Source organism: Limulus polyphemus, unplaced genomic scaffold, assembly GCF_000517525.1.
Source record: "Limulus polyphemus unplaced genomic scaffold, Limulus_polyphemus-2.1.2 Scaffold1029, whole genome shotgun sequence".
Classification (NCBI taxonomy): domain Eukaryota; kingdom Metazoa; phylum Arthropoda; class Merostomata; order Xiphosura; family Limulidae; genus Limulus; species Limulus polyphemus.
This window is the reverse complement of record NW_013666639.1, coordinates 154,164-176,021: the sequence shown is the minus strand read 5'-3', so window position 1 is coordinate 176,021 and position 21,858 is coordinate 154,164. Positions and strand designations below refer to the sequence as shown.

Genomic DNA, 21,858 nt, shown 5'->3' with positions numbered 1-21,858 from the left:
TGTAAGTTTGTGAAACTTTTGTTTATAAATCATTGTTTGTAATACTTATTTGTAATAACTGTTATTGTAAATTGTATTGTTGTGTGTATATTAAAATGTATTTGTGTTAAAAAATTAAAACGGTGTATATCAATCTTGTTGACAAATATCTTAAACTGACTATATATCGGCTTTTGCTTAACTGCTAAATCTGAAGTACAATTTAACTACTAAATTTAGATTTATCAGTTAACTCAGTTTCAGACCATTTGAAATTGTAATACATAACACGACATAGTCACTGAACAGGTGAGTAAACGAAGGATCTATCTTAGTTTCCATTGCTATTGCACTTAGTTGTGGATAACATTAGCCATTAAATTTGAAAGCATTCAGTTTCAGCACCAGTTCTGCAACATGTTACGTACAGATATAAATATGCTATCAAGAAAATGCTTGAAAGCTAGAAAACCGTCATTATGTGGGATTACTGTGTATAGACTGTATGTTCATTGTGGAGACGTAAGTGAATTTAATAGTTGTTTTTATGTTATGTAAGAGTGCAACATGTGTCGTGTCTTTCACAAAAGTCAGTAGGCTTTTCTACGATGTCGTTAAAATAACTCGAAATTTGTTCAGTAGAACAGTTACTGGTTGAAACTAAGGGTCGGTCAGGACAATTAGGTTTATGATTTAGCAGTCATCTAGAATATGGAATTCGTGGATTCTTTGATCTGTTTTTGATAGAGATATATATAGGGTCTTCTTTACAACATTTGTAGCGACTATTGTCAGTTAGTTGTCTGTTACCTTCTTATATATGCAAACGTCTATGCCCAATAACGACGACGCCTCCTTTATCAGTGGGATTGACCAGGATGTCAGTGCGTATTTAAAGCTTCAAGTTCCTGTTTTGAAAGGTTGCACTTTCTATTTACGTTTCTGAAATTTAGTGTGTTTATTTGAGCCTGCAGTGGTTTATAAAATTGTCAAAAACATCTAGTTCCCCGACTGGTGTGCCTGAATCTGATTTATTTTTGTGTGCAGTTGGATACCACATGTTTGTATCCGTACGACTATCCAATGTATTAAATTGTATCACTCTATGTTTGTCACATTTGTTATGCACATTAATTTGGTCGCTGAAGTTATTTATAACAAATGTTGTCTCACTCTTAGCAAAATTATTTGTGAGATGGCATCTCCTGAAAAATCCTTTACCATTTGTTATTATAGTATATTGATTGGTCAGATGTGAGGTGAGTGGGTACGAAATCAAGTCCCTCAGATAAAACTACTTGTTTGTGATATGTGAATGGAAGATTTTCAGGAACTGTTACCATGTAATGTGGTTGTGAGTTGATGTGGGTTGTTGTACACCAATTTAATTCAGTGAATGGAAGATTTTCAGGAACTGTTACCATGTAATGTGGTTGTGCAGTTGATGTGGGTTGTTGTACACCAATTTAATTCAGTGAATGGAAGATTTTCAGGAACTGTTACCATGTAATGTGGTTGTGCGGTTGATGTGGGTTGTTGTACACCAATTTAATTCAGTTTGACATTTTGTGAGGAACACAATTTTTTCTAATGATGATTATTCGTTATAAGAAACATTTCTGTATAGCTACACCATTACCTCACTTTACTATATTGTTTAATTAGTATCCCATTATTCTATTTTAATTTATGTAGTGCAATTCTTAGAGAAAAATTCCCCATGTAATTGAAATTAAATTGTCTACACTCTCAAAAATCTAAGAAGTGTTTTTCAGTTTTTTTTAAACAAAGACAAATTCAGGTTTTAAGTCTATAATTTAATTCTATAATTTAACTTAACTTACTTACTTAGATATCTATTAGAAATACAGATGCATATTGGTGAAGGTCAATAGCTCTCAACATAAAGCAAGTCTCACGACAAATCAGTGGAAATATATTAGGCTTGAGTGGTGTTTTTATAATCAAGGAAGTGTTACGGCAGCGGAAGTCGCGCGACGCTGGGAGCATGCGCTGGAGTTCAAGAAAGATTGAGGAACCCGTTGAACGTCCTAGCGTTTGTTAGACATGCGCTCTTATAGTATATAAGCCGGCAAATAAAGTGACGGGACATATAATTGCTGACAGACAGAGACGGACAATTGAGTCAAGCGCGATAGTTACCGTAAGTAAAGTGTGTGAATCGTTGTGAATTATAGCGTGCGTTTAAGTTAAAGAGTCTGTGGAAATTAAGTGTATTGCAAAGTTGTATTGAGAAAGAATAAACTAGTTTTATTTAAGAAAGGACTTGTATCGCTGAAGTTTCTGGGAAAGAATTTCTACGAAAATTAACAAACGAACAGAGACGTAACAGAAGCTTTGGTGGATTTTTTAAAAGTCAAATTATATTTTATACTTTTCGATATTTAATTGAATTTTCTATAGCAAGATGAAATTTAGTATAACTTTCGATTTAATGAAGTAAAATTAGATTAATTTACTGCCTCTTGAAAGTGAAATGAAATTACATAATTTGATTATAACAAAGCTGAGAAACTTTGAAATCGATTTTGATATAAACGTTAAAAAGTGAATATAAAGTTTATTGTTTTGTTTCGTTAGATAAAACGTGATGTGCGATCTGTGTTATAAGACAGAAAAAAAATATTCTACAAATATTATTTACTATGTATATATGTGAGTTATTTAGATATAGTTAAAAATAAATTAATTCTTCCCTGTTATATCTCTTTAAACTACTGATATTTATAATATTTTAACTTTATCTACAGATGAAAATGAACTTAAAGAAACAGATGACATATTTATATTAAGGTAAACGCAGAAAGCTTGCAATTTTGCTGTTGATTTTATAACTCTGGTTATTAGAACGAGTGTATTTTAAGATTACGTATCCTTCTTTCACACTAACCTTAACACAATTAACTTAAATAGATATTATTTTCTTGGCACTTGTGTATAATGTAAAAAATAATAAATAAACGACTTTAACGTTGTGTGTGTTGTTTATTTATTATTTTATAATTAGCTTAAGCCTGTTTGGTTTTGTTGTTAGAAGAATGATTTTTACGTTACGTCTGTAAGACGTTTCCACTGATTGATTTAACATGAAACTTAGACTTGAAGAATGTTTAAATTTTCCAAAGTCAGCCCAGCATGATAGTAAAGTGTCTAACAGAAATTTCAAAATTTCAACTTCCAGTAATATACATAAGTCTTATCTTTTCATTTAACGTAACAGACTTATTCGAAGAACAGCTCTTTAGCTTCCAATATGTAACCGCAGCAAAGTTTATGGAAGATTGATATTATAATTTTCAAGCAGGGAATATTTAGGTTGTGTAACTTGTAATTTTATTGGGTTAAAGATAATAAAGTCCAACCTCAGTTACTTTTCTTAAACAATTTAATATAATAAAGTTCACCCAATGTGATTTCTTCAACAATTTAATATACTAAAGTCCGCATTCAACAATTTATTGTAGCAAAATTCGCCCTCAGCAAACTTCAAAAACCTCAGATAATAAAGTTCTACCTCAGCAAGCTTTCTTCAACAGCTGAAGATAATAAAGTTCTACCTCAGCAAGCTTTCTTCAACAGCTGAAGATAATAAAGGTTCTACCTCAGCAATTATTATCTTAAGCTGTTGAAGAAAGCTTTCTAACTCATCAAACGTTTTTCAACAAGTTAATACAGTAAATTTCACCCTCAGCAAGCTTTCTTCAACAGCTTAAGATAATAAAGTTCTAACTCATCAAACGTTTTTCAACAAGTTAATACAGTAAAATTCACCCTCAAGAAACTTTCTTTAACAACTTAATACAGTAAAATTCGTCCTCAGCAAGTTTTCATCAACAACTCCAGATAATAAAGTTCGCCCTCTCTAATATTTCTTCAACAACTCAAAATAGTAATTTCTAACTCAGTCCTTTTTCAACAACTTAAGATAATAAAGTGCAACCTCAGTAAGTTTTCTTCAATAACTTCAGGGGTAGAAAGGATAGAAAAAAGAATCATCTCATATACATTGCATAATTTTTTAAATTTATGGATAAAAGGTCTGGACATGGCTCAGTGTCTAACGTACTAACCTGAATTCAATAGTTCATGATGCCAGGGGGTATACTATAAGAGTGGTGGTCAAATTCTACTAACTGCTTTTCCCCTAGTTTATTAATTGAAAGTTAGAAACAGCTATAAGTATAATCCCTGGTTAAACGAGGTTGATTACTTCCATCAACGATGTTTAAAACAACTGATGAAGATTTCTTTAATTCTTTTTACACTCTACCGAATTACTGCAGATGGACCCTAGCACGATGAATACTTTGTACAAGAAATAGGTGTCGAAACTTTTCAAATCTTAATGATAGTAATCAAACACAAGAATCAAGCAAATTAAATATTTGCGAACAAAACTCTCTCTCTGCCTACACACACACAAAACATCGTTGCGGCCGGAACACAGGTAGCCAGCCCATTGTGTAGCTTTGTGTTTAACAGCAACCAGACGAGAAACATAAAAATTAGCGATGTGGTTTAATAATAAAAAAAAAATTCAAAGTTTACATCAGAAAATATATTATCATCAAAAATACTTAGCTTATGATAAATTTAAGACTGCTAAAAATATGATCTTTGACTTGAGTGCCTTTTATACGGGGGAGACCTGGTTAAGTTATTAACTGAAACTAATTTTGATTTCGTTTTAACTGTAACTAAAAATGTTTCCGAAGAGAACAAAACTCGATTATTTAATCTTTTTATAATAAACACAGTAAACAGTATTAATAAAATAAATCCACGATAATCAAGTTTAGTTTCAAAATAAATTTTCATCCCTCCATACCTCGAATTCTACTCGAATTTAACAATCATGCGCGTGAGAGTGACGACTAAAAAATAAAAATGTAATAAGTAAAGAAACAAATATCCTCTAATGGAATGGTTTTAAATTATTTTAGCCTTTTTATCATTTTATTAAACCAAAGCTTTCAATGTGCCACAATAAAATACTTGCACTGTAAAGTTACTCAGACGAATTAGTGGACGTTTGTAAATATTTTGTTATAAAATATAATGTTAAATTGTATGTAAACTCCATTTTTAAACCACCCTCACGTACCAATGATTTGAAACTACTGCTCTAAGATAGTTAAATTGTTGTTTGTTTATGTTTGTTTGTTTGAAGTTAAGCACAAAGCTACACAATGGGCTATCTGTGCTCTGCCCACCACGGGTATCGAAACCCAGTTTCTAGCGTTGTAAGTCCGCAGACATGCCGCTGTGCCACTGAGGGCTTGTTTGTTTATAAGCGAAAATATACTCCATGCGTTTGAATTCTCTATTTTATAGAAATTCTCATATTTTATATTTTGAATCTTTACACGTGAAAATGAAAGCACTCAGAAATGAGGATACATGTTTCTCACGATCGACTTTATGGTTGTCTCTCTAATGGAGTTCGTTTTTGCTTTCTACCCTATACATTGTTGTATATTTCGGAAGTTACGGATATTAAGGTATGCTTTAGTTGTGGTTTTTTTCCAGTAGGTTACTTTTAGGTTGATGCGAGTGTCTCCCTTAAAGACGACAAAAAAGATGTTTTACTTTTAATAATCGTTTGTTTGTTTTGAAGTTCGAGCAAAGCTACACGAGGGCTATCTGCGCTAGCCGTCCATAATTTAGCAGCGTAAGACCATTCAGTCATTCTTGGGATACTCTTTTACCAACAGATAATGGGATTGACCATCACATTATAACACCCCCATGGCTGAAAGAGCGAGCATGTTTCGTGGGATGGGGGATTCGAACTCGCGACCCTCAGATTGCGAGTTGAGCGCCCTAACCAGCTGGCCATGCCGGGTCTAGTAAAATAATGAACTTTTTAGGATCATTTGAAGCACAAGAATAAGGTTAAGAAAATAAAAGCTGTGTTTATGGACTTCGCTATATGGACTATATGTACCTTAATTGTCATTGCAATTAGTTTTCCAGTTAAAATTGGAAATTTTATTTTAATAACAGGATGACGATTTATACATTGTATTTAACCCTAACAAACAGTCTCGTACAATGATATATTGTATGAACGTCTTTAAATGTCGTTTCAACAAATTATGAAAGTACATATTTAACATATTGGTGAAGTGATAAGTCCTACAAACGTCTTTAAATATTGTTTCAAAAAGTTCCAAAAATTTAAAAAGTAGATTTGACTGTAATACGTTTGATAACATTGTCTATTTTCTATTCAGGATCTGAAAATTCACTTTAGAGACTTCAATTTTTCATATAATTGTATTTTGAACACATATTTTCTAAGTTTTGGAAGTTAAAATTGCTATCTTGCATTAGAATATCATGTTGTAAAAAAGTGTCTAGATACCATTTCAAAAAAGTAAGCTCATATAAAGACTCGAATTTATTAATGGAATGATCCGTTGTGAACACTTTATTATTGCCGTTTTAACAAGTTTTTATTGTGAAGTTGGAACTTATTAATGTACAATGTACCTGATGATGACAAAACCTTGTCGAAACGTTGTACATTTGCTGTTATGTTAAACTTATATTAAAGTTTTTCTTCATTACCCATTCAAGCCGTCTCCAGCCATTTTTAAATGTCGTTGTAAAAAAAATATTATTAATGGTAAAATATATTACACAAACATTTCTAAATATCTTTAGAAATAACTTTACAGCATGTTTCGAAAACTTGTATTATAAGCTTGATGTTATTGATGAAATGAAAAATTATCCAAATTTCTTCAACTGACGTTTGGAGAAGTCCTGGCAGTTTAAACTAGAATATATAATTGAATAATACGTTGTACAAACGTTTCATAATTTCGTTTCAACAACTCTTGAAAGGTCACATTTGTATTGATTGATTTGTATGTTATGCAAACTTACGTAAATATCATTCCAATAACTATTAAACATTGAAACTGGAGAGTGGGATTTCATAAAACAAAATCCTTTTAGTGTCGTTTAAATTAGTCTTAGAATTTAACTTAAAGCCTCAAATTTACTAATACGAAGATGTATTGTATAAACGTTTCTAAATATCTTTTCTATATGTTTTACAAGATTTAATTGTAGGCTAGAAATTATGATTAGGTTGATGTGTTCTATACGCTTCTCCAATTGTTTTTTTCAGCCAATCCTGGTAGCTTAAACTAAATTTCTTTAACTTATTAATAGAATGATAAGCTGTAAATAAATTGTGAAAAACTTCTATTTTAGTAAGTTCTACATTTGACATTATTAATGTCAAATTTTAATTTATTAATGGAATTTTAGGATGCTAAAATTTTCTAATCTCTTTTAAAAGTCTTCGAAGCTCACATTAGAGGTTTGGAATTATAAATGGAATAATATGTTACGTAAAATTCTTTAAATTCCATTAAATTTATGGACTTAAATTTATCAGAAAATGATTATTATTATTTATTGATTTAGACCTTGGAAGTTCAAAAAAATTCTCTAAATGTCCTTATGTCAAGTACTGGAAGTTTATTTTGTCTCTTTAATTAATTTATCGAAATATATGATATACAAACTTTTCTAGATTTGTTTCAATAAGACTTAACATTTTATAATTCATTAATGGAACTAAGTATTGTAAAATTTAGGTAAATGTTGTTTAAGCAAGTCGTGGAAGGATTTAGAGACCTGAGTACATTAATTAATTCTTACAGAGAACATATGTCTAGATTATATTCACATAATCTATTAAAGACTACTGATGGCTCAGCGGTAAGCTTGAGGACTTATAACGCTAAGAGCTGGGATTCGATTCATGTGATGAATACTGCACAGGTAGTCTATAGTGTAGTTTTGCGATAAACAACAAACAAACTAATCCATCAACTTTGAATTGAAAGTTTCAGTTATTAAGAAAATGTTATCTCATATAAACTTTTCTGAAGACTTTGGCTATTGGTTATGAAAACTCATTTGACATCATATTCTGAATTCACTCGTGAAATTTCCAATTTTATACAGTGAGACATAAATGCCGCGTATTGATGTCACACAGTGAAACAAGTCGTACGTGAAAAAATATTTCAGGCAACAAATTACTTTTTTCGTTTTATTAAGACTAAAATGTGCCATTTAGTCCAGTTTAGGTCCATTCATTTTATTTAGTCCTAAGGTGAATAAGCGGTAGGTTTACATACTCACAACGTTAGAATCTGGGGTTCGACTTCCCGTGGTAGAAACAGCACAGATAGCTTAATGTGTAGCTTTGTGCTAAAACTCACAACAACAATACTATATCTGTTGACAAATCACGTCTGCTAAACAATGTACGGAAATTTAATGTTCAGTAACGTTGCAACATAAAGGGTTTAAATTAGAAGAAATCAGCAGAGTGGGTTAAAGGTTATAACTTACATATCAAAGTGAAAAGACCATTAGCACATGTCATGTATATTATACATAAAGCGAATTTATGATTTTTGATTACAGTTTGAAGTCTCAGATAAGGTCATCAATAGGGTAGGAAAGAAAACGAATTATAAACTAATATGTCATCGATATACATATTAGTGAGTATGATGGTTATTTAATTTTTATGACATGTAAAAGACCCAGACTAACAAAATGGCCATTCTTCTTAAGGAAACAAGCGAGATGTCTTAACATTTATTGCCCAATATATCAGGAAATTTCATAATTTGCTTTTATTGGACTCAAAGCATAAGCATATGAAATGTTTTATTGATGTGCGTTTCAATCTGTTTATTGACTAAAAAGACGATAAGATATCAATTTATTTGTGCATCCGTCTATTCTTCAATCATGTCTACAGACTTACAACGCTAGAAACCGGGTTTTGATACCCGTGGTGGGAACGTCACAGATAGCCCATTGTGTAGCTTTGTGCTTAACTTCAAACAAACAAATTAATCAAGAATAAGGTTGTAAAATGTTTTTGTTTTATGATAAAAGATAAAGATCACAGGTTATCACATCTTATTTGGTTTCAGAGGAGCTGCGACTCTAAACGAAATTACTATTATGCAAAGATATATCACTAAATTAATGTGTGAAGTGATCTAGTTTTTTGCACCCAACCATTGAATTCCTAGCTTCTAGACATAAATATAAAACTTTTTTTTTCAAGAATAATGATACCTTTTCACACTGAGTCATCACCATTATTGAACTCAACAATAACCCATTTATAACTAGAATTGTCTTGTGAAATATAGAGCTTCATTTCTTCAACAATAAACACGTTTAATGGTCTAGGATAAATTCACAGTAAACGGTCCATGAAACACGGTCTTGACAAGTAAAATAGCGAATTGAAGAGCATCTGAAGTGAATAACGAACAGAATAGACTAGACGAAGCTGAAAAAACGATGATTAATGAAATGTATGCTTTGTAGCAGCTTTTATCGTAAACTTCTTAAATAGTAAATGCTTTATTCTTTCGATAGAATTAACCAATTTTTCACTAATTAATAATATGCTGAAGTGATTTTTTCTTAGATTTTTACAGTAATTATTGCTTATATTTAGAAAAAATTGGACATAACACTGTAAAACAGAAGATCGTGACGATAATATGAAACGAAAGATATCATTGGGTTTTAGAATTACAATACAGTTGAATTTGAACAACAACATTCTTTTAACCGTTAAATAGGGGCTAAAACTGTAATATGTTATTATACATACATTTGTAGGAAATCTTCTCTTATAGTATTGAATACATAAACGAAGTAAATAAGGTTCACTGGCAAAATGTACTGCCGATAGCTTTACTCGAGAAGCCTAATAAAACTTAATTCATATAGTTCAATCGACCTATTCCAATTACTACACTAATGCCTAAGTTCGCTATTATCAAAGGCCTGGTAGTTAGAAAGCGTGACTTGCAATCTGCGGCTCGCGAGGTTGAAACCTGACGCCGAACATGGTGGTCTTTTTAGTCGTGGGGACGTTATAAAGAGTAGTTCAAAAGTGGGCGGTAGGTGCTGTAGGCCAATTTTCATTCCCGTATTTAACAGCTCAAAACTATGGACGGTGGCAGATAGCATTAGCAACTTTGCTAAAAACAAACAAACAGTCATCACCAAATTTCTCGTCGTCCAGTTTGTTTGACACTGTCCAATAGCGTATAACTTAGTTGGCACAGACCTCTTTTCCCCGTCTGTCTGTTGTTCTAACACAATGGAAGAACATATTGTTGAAACGATACAGTTTGTTAGAAAAAACATTCTCAAACTCGTATGAGCAATATAAACATTTATGTAAGGTTATTACATGCTCTATTTATCCCATAGTGAATAAAGTTCAAATATGGCGATAGCTCCTCCTTCGTTTCTTGGCAAAATTCACCTACATTCTTAGCAATACTTACTTTTTTTTAGGATGACGAATTTTAATGTAGAATGCATTCAATCGTTAATGAAACAATTGGAGAATGGCAGAATATAATGTCTGGATTTTTCAGGATACAGATAAATAAATCAATAAGGATGTCAAATGACTGCCACTAAACATATCCAAGAAGCTTAGTTTAATCATTTTAATATCACGTTTCGACGAATCTAAACTTGATTGTCTAATGGCATTTGCCTGTATTGTCATGTTCAAAGCACTCCCCCTCCTAGAGCTTTCCATAATCCATTTAGTGTAAGAGAATGATTTTACTGATATGACTTCATGTGGAATAGCAGGAATACTCAATCTGTTCTCCAGCTGCTTGAAGTATGCGGGTTGAACGTATATGTTGTGGAAACAACTAACTTGTGTACACATCATTTCTGTCACTTTTGAAAACAGTGATCCTTCTTAATTATGTTTCATGTTACTTACTGAGATAAGAGAACGGCTCTTGCCATTGGACTTTTTGGTCGTGGACTCTTATACGTTATAACATGCCACACTTTGCTTAACACAGCAGGGGGGTTATGACTTGTTGCAGGTTTTTTTTATTGGATGGCCTTGGTACCCCAAGCTGATCCATTTGCTTTGTTTTTATAGTATATAAAATTAGGCATATGAGAGTAACAACATACTGTATAGATACCCAATCTAATATTGTATTTCAGAAAAAATAATTACTCATCGTTATGTAAAGCATAGTGTGTAACGAAGAGGAGAGTAAAACTGGAAAACTTAAAACGGAAGACAGTTACAGTTTATGAGTAATTTACCAGATCTTTACAAGAAAAGTTCTAATAGAATGGTTTTCCTTTCTTGAAAGGTACTGAAGTGTAGCATAGAAAGGAACAAGTATGACTGGCAAGACATTTCTAGAAATAACAAATAGGCTTGAAAATGAAAGCTCAGAGACACTTATCTCGTCAGGGGCAAAATGGCATAGAAGTTGCTACAAAAATACAGTTCATAAAGGAAAAATCTTAAATTGCAAGAAAGAAATATGAAGCATCTCTAGCACGAAGATCCTCCTGCTCCTCAGAGATTAAACATTTGCTATCAAAATATATACCTTTTAACAAAGAACTTTGCTTTTATGTGACGTTAAGGGCACAATATGAAGCCAACTGCGTAAAGTGGCTACAGAAAATGTCGGAAATTGTCTTAACGAAGCTATGAAAAGTGAAAATGATGCCCCATCAAGAGTTAAATTAAGCACTGCAATATATCCTACAGATGTCCATGCTGCAAACATAAAATATCACAAGACAATATTGGGCTGTTAATGTATCAAACGTTCGTGACATTCCTGAAGACAGAAAAACAAACTTCCACTAGTACCCGATACTTGCAACAGAAATTGGAATCATTAGTCATAAACGAAGCAAAAAGCGTGGTAGGAGTAGCGGTAGTTAGAAAACAAATGAAAGAGTTTATCAAGTACAAAATCCCTGATAATCGCACAGGTCAATTAGTTCGATTTTAGGCAGTTAAAAAAAATATCAGAGATTCTTGACAATGGTTAAGCTGAAAACAGGACCATTTTTGATGGTGTTCACATCCTCTTCGAGGCCTTAGATTTTCAAATAAAGGTTGTTATCACGATTAGCTCCTGCATTATTGCATTTTTATACTAAATATGAAGTCGACTCTTGGTTGCCACGGTAACCATGGTCAGCCATGGATACAAAGATGGCAACATGTATTTTCTGACACCGAGACTGACTTTAAACAAATTCAAATAGGTTCACACGGTATTCTATTTGCCCCTTGGTATTATTCAAATAAAATAGCGTTAGGTGTGTTGTCTAATTGATTTCCCTCTACTTGATAATTTAAAAAGTAGGGAGAACTAGCGCAGGACCCTTGTGTAGCCTTGCGTGAATAAAACAAACATGCTAACTATGCTGTGATTTTCTATATGAAAGAATAATCATCACATTTTCACGTTAGTTTTAACAGATTGTCATACGGTGATAAATAGAAAATAAAGAATAATTGTTATAGACACTTTAAAATATGTTCAAATACACAAAATGACACACTCCTCTAACGTTTCTCTATATATTAATCGAATATAAGTTTTCGGAACAGGGGAAATTATTCGGTTTTCAAGTTGATGATAAATTTTACCATTAATTCAGCTTCTGTAAAATGTGCACACGTTCCTAACATTTAATTGAAAGACACTGAAACATAGTGCCCATTATACAGGTTCAAACATTTTTATCTTTATATGGTTTGAAAAAAGTGCCCGAAGAAAGAAAAGTTTATTTGCTTATCTTAAGAATGGAAAAGTCAACTCACTAATTGCAAATACCCAACACTTTCCCAACACATCCTAACCATTCTGTTTTCCAATTTTGTTACAATTAAAAAGCTTCAAATTTGTTTATTGAAAAATCGCGCAAAGCTACTCGAAGACCACTTTCGCTAGCCGTCCCTAGTTTTAAAGTGGTAGACTAGAAGAATGGTGGTTAGTCAACATCACTCACTGCCAGGGGTTACTCTTTACCAGTGAGTAATGGGATTACCGTCACACAATAACGCTGCTACGGCTGAAAGGGCGAGCATGTTCGGTGATGCGATTCGAAGCCTCAGATTGCCAGGCTCCAGAAATTGTAAGACCTATAAACTTATAAAATTGTCGTTTTTATTTTATTTTACAGTTCAAGAAAGATATGTAGTTCATAGAGTATGATTTAAATGACTTTTACATTCAGTTTAATAGGAAGCAACTTTTCAAATACTAGCCCTGTAATGCATCTAGAACACACTGGTAGTGTGTATTCAGTAAAGAAAGTCGTGAATGATAATGTTCTATCATATAACAATCTTGGTTGAAATCAAACCTGTTAAAGCAATATTTTCTATGGTGCCCTAAATGTATACATACGTATGCTTATTGTAAAACAGCACCGAACTCTTTTTGTGACTGAAAGGTGAAACTCGACTGTCATCCTTATAATGCGCACAAAGCACCAAAGTGCAGAGCTTGATTTATTTTAGCAGTAACAGGACTCAAACGTGGACTCGCAGAATCATAGTCTGGCATACTGACCACTGCACCACGATGCCTCACTCCAAAGAAATAATTAAACTGCAGGCCAATTCACACATGGAAAAAGAAATATTGGTACATACTGAAATTCTAACATGAGGTGCACAATAATCAATTTGTTGAAATATGTATGGCCAGGTGGTTAGGGCACTCGACTCGCAATCTGAGGGTCGCGGATTCGAATCCCTGTCACACCAAACATGCTCGCCCTTTCAGCCGTGGGGGCGTTATAATGTGACGGTCAATCCTACTATTCGTTGGTAAAAGAGTAGCCCAAGAGTTGGCGGTGGATGGTGATGACTAGCTGCCTTCCCTCTAGTCTTACACAGCAAAATTAGGGACGGCTAGCGCAGATAGCCCTCGTGTAGCTTTGCGCGAAATTCAAAAACAAACAAAAACAATCATTCTCTGAATCAGCGATTTTATATTTTGTGTATGCGAGGCATTTTTATGGATCCCATACCCCTAGACGAGATTTAGGTAGAATTAATCAGTTGACCCTTCTAGGGAATTAGAAGAAGAGGTAAGTAAGAAATAATAACGATAATTAATAATAGTTATTATAATTGTTATGTTAAACACTATTAATGAGTAAAAAATTTGTTAATTCATTATCCCAAAAATGATGGTGTTATGCTCCATATAACTAAAATAATTGATTATAGTGTGCATTATGTTATGATTTCGGTTATGTACCATGATTTCTACTTGCATACATACCAACATGGCTCTATTCTTTACTAGCTGATTAAAGAAAAGTTATCCTAGAACATGAAAAGTTGCTTCCCTTATATGTAATTGTAAAAAATGCAAAAACGCCCATTAAAACCACAAAATCTAAAACTGAAAATGTGTACGTAACTCCTCATGGACCCAATCAACGTCCACCTCAAATTTGGTGAGGATACATTCACACCCTACGAAGTAGTTACATAGGCATGCAACAAACAACAGATAGTATTATTATATATATTCTTTTCGTTCTTGTTTACGTCCTTTTGTTCTGTAGGGGTTTTGTACGGATTTTAAGAAACCACAGCCAAATAACAGTATCAGTGAAATGCTAAATGTGTTGCTTACATCTAAAAATATTAAGTATGATGTATGAAAGAAACCAGTAGTAATGAATTACCACACGTAAATTTCTAAAATATCCTAGTTATCTTCACAGTTTATCTCGACTTTTAGTGAATAAATATTAGTAAATGGTGAAAATATCTTATCAACGAATAACTATATTTACTATTTAAACAGACTATTTTGATTAGAATACACTAAAGTAAAGAATAAGTTGGGTATCTTTGTTCTTATTTTTCAGCTAATATAATTATTAACAGTATCTATGGGGGTTGTCTATAAAAATACACATTTTGTTTATACATAATAAGATAATTATGTACTTAGTTTAAAGTATTTAAATAACACCATATATGGAGAAAAGTTATAGCATGCTAAAAAATTAAGAACCTTATGTCTAAACACATTTTAACTAAGGGATATGCAAATAAAATAAATTGCAGGTAAAATTAGATAAAACTAATACTACAGTTTATCTTATGCACACTAAAACTATATTCCACACATATATATGCGTACACATAATAATTACGCCACACAAGAAGAATATATACATTTTAGTTAATTTCGAACTCTTTACCTCCTTATCTTAACCTGTTCGCTTTCTTGCTTTCTGATAATGTTTTCACTTTCTCTCAGGTGCAAGTTTAGTTCCAATATTAGCACTATGAACCTGATAATAAATCATATTAGTAAAATATAAAATTGCCCCTGCTACACGTAATTTATGCTATGAGTTTCACGAAAAACAATGGCTGAAAGTTTTTCCTCGGACATTCAACTACTTTACTGTATAAGCTATGATGATGATATATTTGTTATATTTCAAGCAAGAGCCACGTTGATGAATATTTGAAAATTAACGCCCATTTTAGTAGTTTTGTTTCTAAGACACTTAAAGTGAAATTAGTGAAAGTGTTTATTAATCATGCATGCTTAGAGGAATATAACCAGTTATTCTATGTTGAATGATGAAATAGATTTATTCATTAAAGTTTTTGAAACGTAGTGAGTTTGATAGTTATTTCATTCATAACAGTATCAGTGAAATGCTAAATGTGTTGCTTACATCTAAAAATATTAAGTATGATGTATGAAAGAAACCAGTAGTAATGAATTACCACACTTAAAAATAACAGTTATTGCATATATAAATAAGATAATTTCAACTTCAGGCGTAATTTCTCCACAGGTAGGAATTTGATGTATACTTAAGAGCAATGGCAATGGAAGAATTAAAATATGTTATTTTAAAGACGCGATACCTAAGAAAATAAAATCGTTCGTCATCTTGGGAGAAGTAATACGTGGGCTCTTCAAATAGGTAGATGGTTGTCAACTTGTATAAAAAAGTATACTTCTGGGAAATGACATGACTTAACAAAATGTAACATCGCTGATAGCTAATAAAATGACATGACTTAACAAAATGTAACATCGCTGATAGCTAATGAAATGACATGACTTAACAAAATGTAACATCGCTATAGCTAATGAAATGACATGACTTAACAAAATGTAACATCGCTGATAGCTAATGAAAACTTGCTAGTTAGTCAAGCTAAAAAATGAATAACAATTGAGAATTTGAAAGAGTTAGATAACTGCAAAGCTGGAGCATATATTAAACCAATAGGACTCGACCACACCACTTCTCATATTTAAAGCTTTAAAGTATAACGTTCATGTCAATGTATGTTGCATTAAAGACGTAAGTTATTTAGAAGCTGTAATGACGGTTGTTCTAATAGCTCACCGCATTATAACGTGTTTAGAAAACGCTCGTCTGCATTTAAAAGTTTTGCTGGAACTTGTACTAACTGGTCGAATTTAAGGAAAAAAGTGTTTATATTATTTTGATTTATAATGGAAGTTTCACGCTCTGAACGGATTTAAGCTCTTTAGAAGATAATGATCTTTATATAATTTAGAAATTAGAATGAAAGATTTACTATCATACGATATTTAAATTCCCCAAGATTTACGTAAAGGTCTTTACATCATTTATAAGTTCTGATGCAAGTTATTCTACCTCATTGTTCAATCATTAAGAAAATGAAAGTCATCTGGTGAAGAAATATAATCTTTTAATTAATAATGGAAACCAAGGGGTATATTTGTCTATAAAAAAAGTGTCCTCTAACCGAATCCTAAACATTAGATTTCATTATGCTGTGTGATAGTCAGAGGAGAAACTATAGAGTTGATGTTCTCATAGAAAATAAATTATCGTCTCTTATATTGCATTAACCATGGAAAATAATATGAACAGATTGCACAAAATCGTATTGTTTACATTTTGTTTTAAGATTGAAGGAATGTGTAAAACAAGATACATTTAGTGCATGCTAATACGGCCTTTATTTCTTTGACTATATCTTTATCTAGTGTTATTTCCTATTTAATACGAAACGTTACGATCCACAGTTTTTAGCGTTATAAAGTCCAGAAGCTCATCACTGATCCATCAGAGAGAAAAATAAAGAAGGAAGGGTCAATAATCACTGTGTGAAGTAAACTACAGTGAAAAGGTAGTTAATCGACAAAATGATGAGGAAGGATATACAATTAAGACATGATGCAGCACACTAGTCAGTTTCATCTTTCCTCATATATGCATGGCTAAAGGTTTTTGCACTTTTTACACACTAAAATTTATAAGTAGTTTTTCTTTGGCCAAGTGTTGTGAAGTTTCAGTTTTTTAATTTTCGTTAGTTTCTTCTAAAGTAAGTTTTGTTTGTTCTCTCTTATGTATTTAACTAAAGTTTTCTGCAGTTTTGATTTTGCCCAAAGTTCAATGAACGTTTGTATGACTTTAGTTTTATGTTGATTCTGTACAAATATTTTATGTAGTTTTGCTTTACTTAATTAAGTTTTGTTTCATTTAATACAGAGTGTCCGAAAAGTCTGGAACCATAGGTGATTTACAGCTTTTTTACATTTCAGATATGTGACTGATTATGGAAGGTTACTACCGAATTTAATGCATGCCACCCAAAGAGAGAGAGAAAAAAACATCACCCACACAGCTGCTGGAAAGTTGCTGGCATCTGAAACAACGAATTCGCGACAACTGACGGACCATAGACAATAACAAGAATATGCTTCTCAGTGCTCAAAGAAAATAGAAAGACCGTCTCCAAACGTGTTTGGAATTACAAGGATAGCATGCCGAACATACTCTGTAAAATATGTTGAAGTGCCTATGGACTTTTTTGGACACACTATACTTATTTCAGTTTGACAAAAAGTTCATACAGTTTCTGTTTCACTCAAGTTTCGTGCAGTTTCTGTTTGATAACTTTTTATTATTATTAAAGTTTTCTATGGTTCCTGTTTAGCTACAGATATGTGAATCTTTTGATACCTAAATGTTTGTGTTATTACTATTATTAACCTCACTCGAATGCGGGTATTTTTTCACCCCCAAGGGTTCGTTTGTGTGTGGACAGTATAAAATTAACAGTTTTTATCTGATCTTTATCAAATTCGGTTCAAAGGTTGAGCGTCTCATATGAACAAAATAATTAACTTTTGGTTAAAAATAATCCTAAGGTCAAAGTCACACTGAAGATCAACCACTTTCTTTATAAAGGTATAGGAAATTGAGATTTTGAAAAATGGTCCAAACTCGAAAAAATTAAGCTATAAGGAGGATTTTGCCACCTAAACCAATATTTTGAGGGTGAAGAATTGCTCTGATGCATATTTTAGAGTAGTTGCTACAAAAGCAAAAACAAAAAATAAATATATTGTGGTGAGAGTTGCATTCTCTGAGTGCTTTTCAAGTTTAACTAAAGCTTTCTAATAGTTTCTGAATTATTAAATTTTTGTATAGTGTGATCTGTTTACTTAATGTATTACGTATTTGCTGAGTCACCTTCTGTGACTACTTTTCTTTTAAATTTCTATTCAATTAAATATAATCTATTTCCTAATTGTCGTTTCATACAAAGGATGGCTAGTTTTTGTTGTTGTCTGACTAAGGTTTTTAGGAGTAAAATTTTGTAAGATGTTTTACTGATCATTTTGCACTTTCTCTTTCAAGTTATTGAAAAATTTGAGTAGTTTTTAATAGTACTCGTGTTATGTTTTGTTAATGTTGGTAGATTTTAGAGTACATTAGTTTTGATTAGGAATTTGATTTATTAATATTTTACACATCCTCAATTCTGGCTCTTGAACTAACAATGGGCTGCTAATTTATACTACATGATGGACAGTCATCGGTTCTTATTACATCAAGTTTACATAGATTTCTTATTGCGGTACTAAGTTAATGTGTGTGTATGCTCCACATCACAGAGTCAGATGAGATTAATTTTCTTGTGTATTGTAACATAACAGACACAATCATCATGGTTTAGCAAGCGCTTGTTGAAGTAGAATTAATACGACTATACACAACCCGAACGCTGTCATAGAGACAAATTAAACATCAAATCCGCTTGACTTTTGATCTATATACTGTTAGGATGATTAATTCTTGAAATACAGCGTTCCACGTGTAGGAGGGCACGAATATAAAACAATAGAAGGCTACGTACTACTACTAGACCAGCTTAACTTACAAGCAAAATAAAAATAAGTATGTGCAACATTTATGAAAGGTAAGGTTGACCTTGTAAGATTACTTACCTAAACACATTACAAATTTCTGTGCTTTAACTCCTTTTTCCTTTAGAAAAATACGTGTTTAATATTACATAAATTATTTACTAACGGATAAAATTAGCTATTGTGTTAGATTTTTAGGCATTGTTTACAAACTTGTTAATCATCACTCAGGATACTGCTATTTCATCAGAATTTTGTTTACCATTTTTAAGATGATGCATACTAATTTAAATCCAAAACTTGTATGTGAAGGTGTGGAAAAATATATTCACGTGCAATTAAAATTGGCCTAAATACATTCAAGCAACTAAAATGTTTCATTATTGCCCAAAAGTACAGGAGCTAGTAAATGAACGGAATTTAATCAGTTAAATCCACTATTGAAACATTTACTAACCTGGCTGGATGAATTAGTTTGAGTTTCCATTCTTTTTGTTTCTTATGTACTCTACTATAACGATAACCATCATCGTTTGACTGATATTAAGCCATATATATATATATATACTCACCTTATATTAACTTTTGAATTATAAACGTTAAACTGCAGGTCCTTATAAAATAAGTTCAACGATAAGAAGATAAAAATTTGATTTCTTTTACAACAGAAATGTCGTATGTTTTTTATTGTTATTATAGAAGTTTCTATGAACAATTTAATTCCTTTTTCAATTTTAAGTTAACTGTATACTTAGTGACACGATGGTTAATAAACAGCAGTCAGTGGAAATAAATAGGCCTACCTACCAAAACTAATCACCTGGACAAATTCCAAAAACTATTTGTTCGTCCTCATAGGCATTAACTGTTGTGGGCAGATATTTTTACTTTTACTGTTCTTTAGGAGTTTATAAGCCACAGGTGGTGTCTAAAGTATTTCACACAAATGCTATATTTTGGATAGCATTCATTAAAGTCTTGTGATAGCTATAAAATAGAAAATATATATTCAAAAAATCGGAGATGCGCAAAACTGTCAGTAAGTTTCGGGCAATTTGACAGTTAACTTTCTTGTAATAAACTTCATAGGGTCACTAACAGATGGAATCCTGCCAAGTTATAAAGTAAGTTAATAAACTCACTGGCATCGGAGTTTTACGTCTCATCGTTATTTTGTACCAGTCTCGTAGATAAAAGAGCGTAGATGGATGGGGTAACTTTTTGATTACAATTAATTTTAAAGAGCTTGGAAGCTATTGGTATTATATTAACTTTTTATCTAGAAAAGTTTTAATATTCAAATACCTTTCTAATTAGTGGAAATAACAGATGTTTAAAACATAATGAACCACTTTCTATGACATTATCATTTCTTATCAGCATTATTTATACTATATTGTCTCCATATCTTACAAACTTGCTTGTATATTCTCCATATCTTACAAGCTTGCTAATTATCAGCTTTATTTACACCATATTGTCTCCATATCTTACAAACTTGCTAATTATCAGCTTTATTTACACCATATTGTCTCCATATCTTACAAACTTGCTAATTATCAGCTTTATTTATATCATATTATCTCCATATTAGCAAGTTTGTAAGATATGGAGATAATATGATATAAATAAAGCTGATAAATATTTTTCATGTTACACATTTTTTGTTCTTTTCTTAATTAGTATTAATAAAATAAAAGCTGAAATGTAATAACACAAATAATAATTTTACTAGACGTATGTATCACGTTTCTTTAAAAATCACACTTTCAAGCTACTGAAGCGAATAAATAATTCAAAAATACAATAACAGCAACTTTTTTTTTTACAATAGCCAAGTTTTGATTTCAATGATTACAACGTTTCAACCTACACTATCGGGTCATCGTTACCTGAAACGTTGAAATCACTAAAATCAGAACTTTCCTACTGTAAAAGTTGCTGCAATTGTATTTTTATACATCATGTGTCACTATGTTGGAGCGTGAGGATTAGAGCCACATTTCATTACTATAGCATAATCTGTACTACAGTTTTATTTCACTGCTCTGTATGTCAGACGCTTTTGGCCTAGACGTTTGGAAATAGAAACAAAAGCGTCGAAGGTATGGAGATGCATTGATGTTACGCCATCCTTGTTGTAGTTGTTGAAACAGGTAGATAGAATCTTGTGATTGATCATGAGCTTACAAGGTTTTTTCAACGGAGATTTTAAGACGTATATGAGGGGAAAAATTTTGAATGTTTGTCTTTCTATGATTGGAATCTAAGTTTCATTAAAAATCTACCCCGCTGCACCTTACGTTTCAGAACCTTGTCGGCCACAGAATATACATAAGAAGTTTTGGAAGGGCTTAATATTCAAACCAGTACTATAATGAAATACGCACTCTTCGACATTATAAGCTTCGAAAAGAGCTGATAACAGCAAACACTGAATCCAGTTTTTAACTGTTAACTGCACACTAGACGAACACACGCGACTAACCCTCGGTTAACAGCTATATAAACAAATCCAACCTCATCCATTCCATTACACCAAGACAGAGTTTAATACTGAATCGCATATGCTGCGACTTATATCTGTTACAAAATGTTAATTCAAGTGGTTGAAGCAAGAAAAGGGAAGGTGAAAATAGCGTGAGAATGTTTTTTTTATAGGTTTACATAATGCTTAGAAGAAGTTTATGCGTCGCTATGAAACCGTTATAGTGTAGTTTCAGTAAACCAATGTCTGTTTTCTCATTTCTATCAAAGTAAAATATATCGGTTTTTCACG

The 21,858-nt window shown here is 32.1% G+C and overlaps 1 long non-coding RNA gene across 1 annotated transcript; it reads right to left on the bottom strand.

Annotated features, from left to right (window-relative positions):
• Nucleotides 1–2,286: 2,286 nt before the first annotated feature.
• LOC111086349 lies at nucleotides 2,287–17,485 on the bottom strand. Its single transcript, XR_002611079.1, has 3 exons — nucleotides 17,414–17,485; nucleotides 6,698–6,709; nucleotides 2,287–2,297 (listed from the first exon to the last, which is right to left on the bottom strand). It is a non-coding gene; the product is annotated as an uncharacterized LOC111086349 (long non-coding RNA).
• Between the last annotated feature and the right edge of the window lie 4,373 nt (nucleotides 17,486–21,858).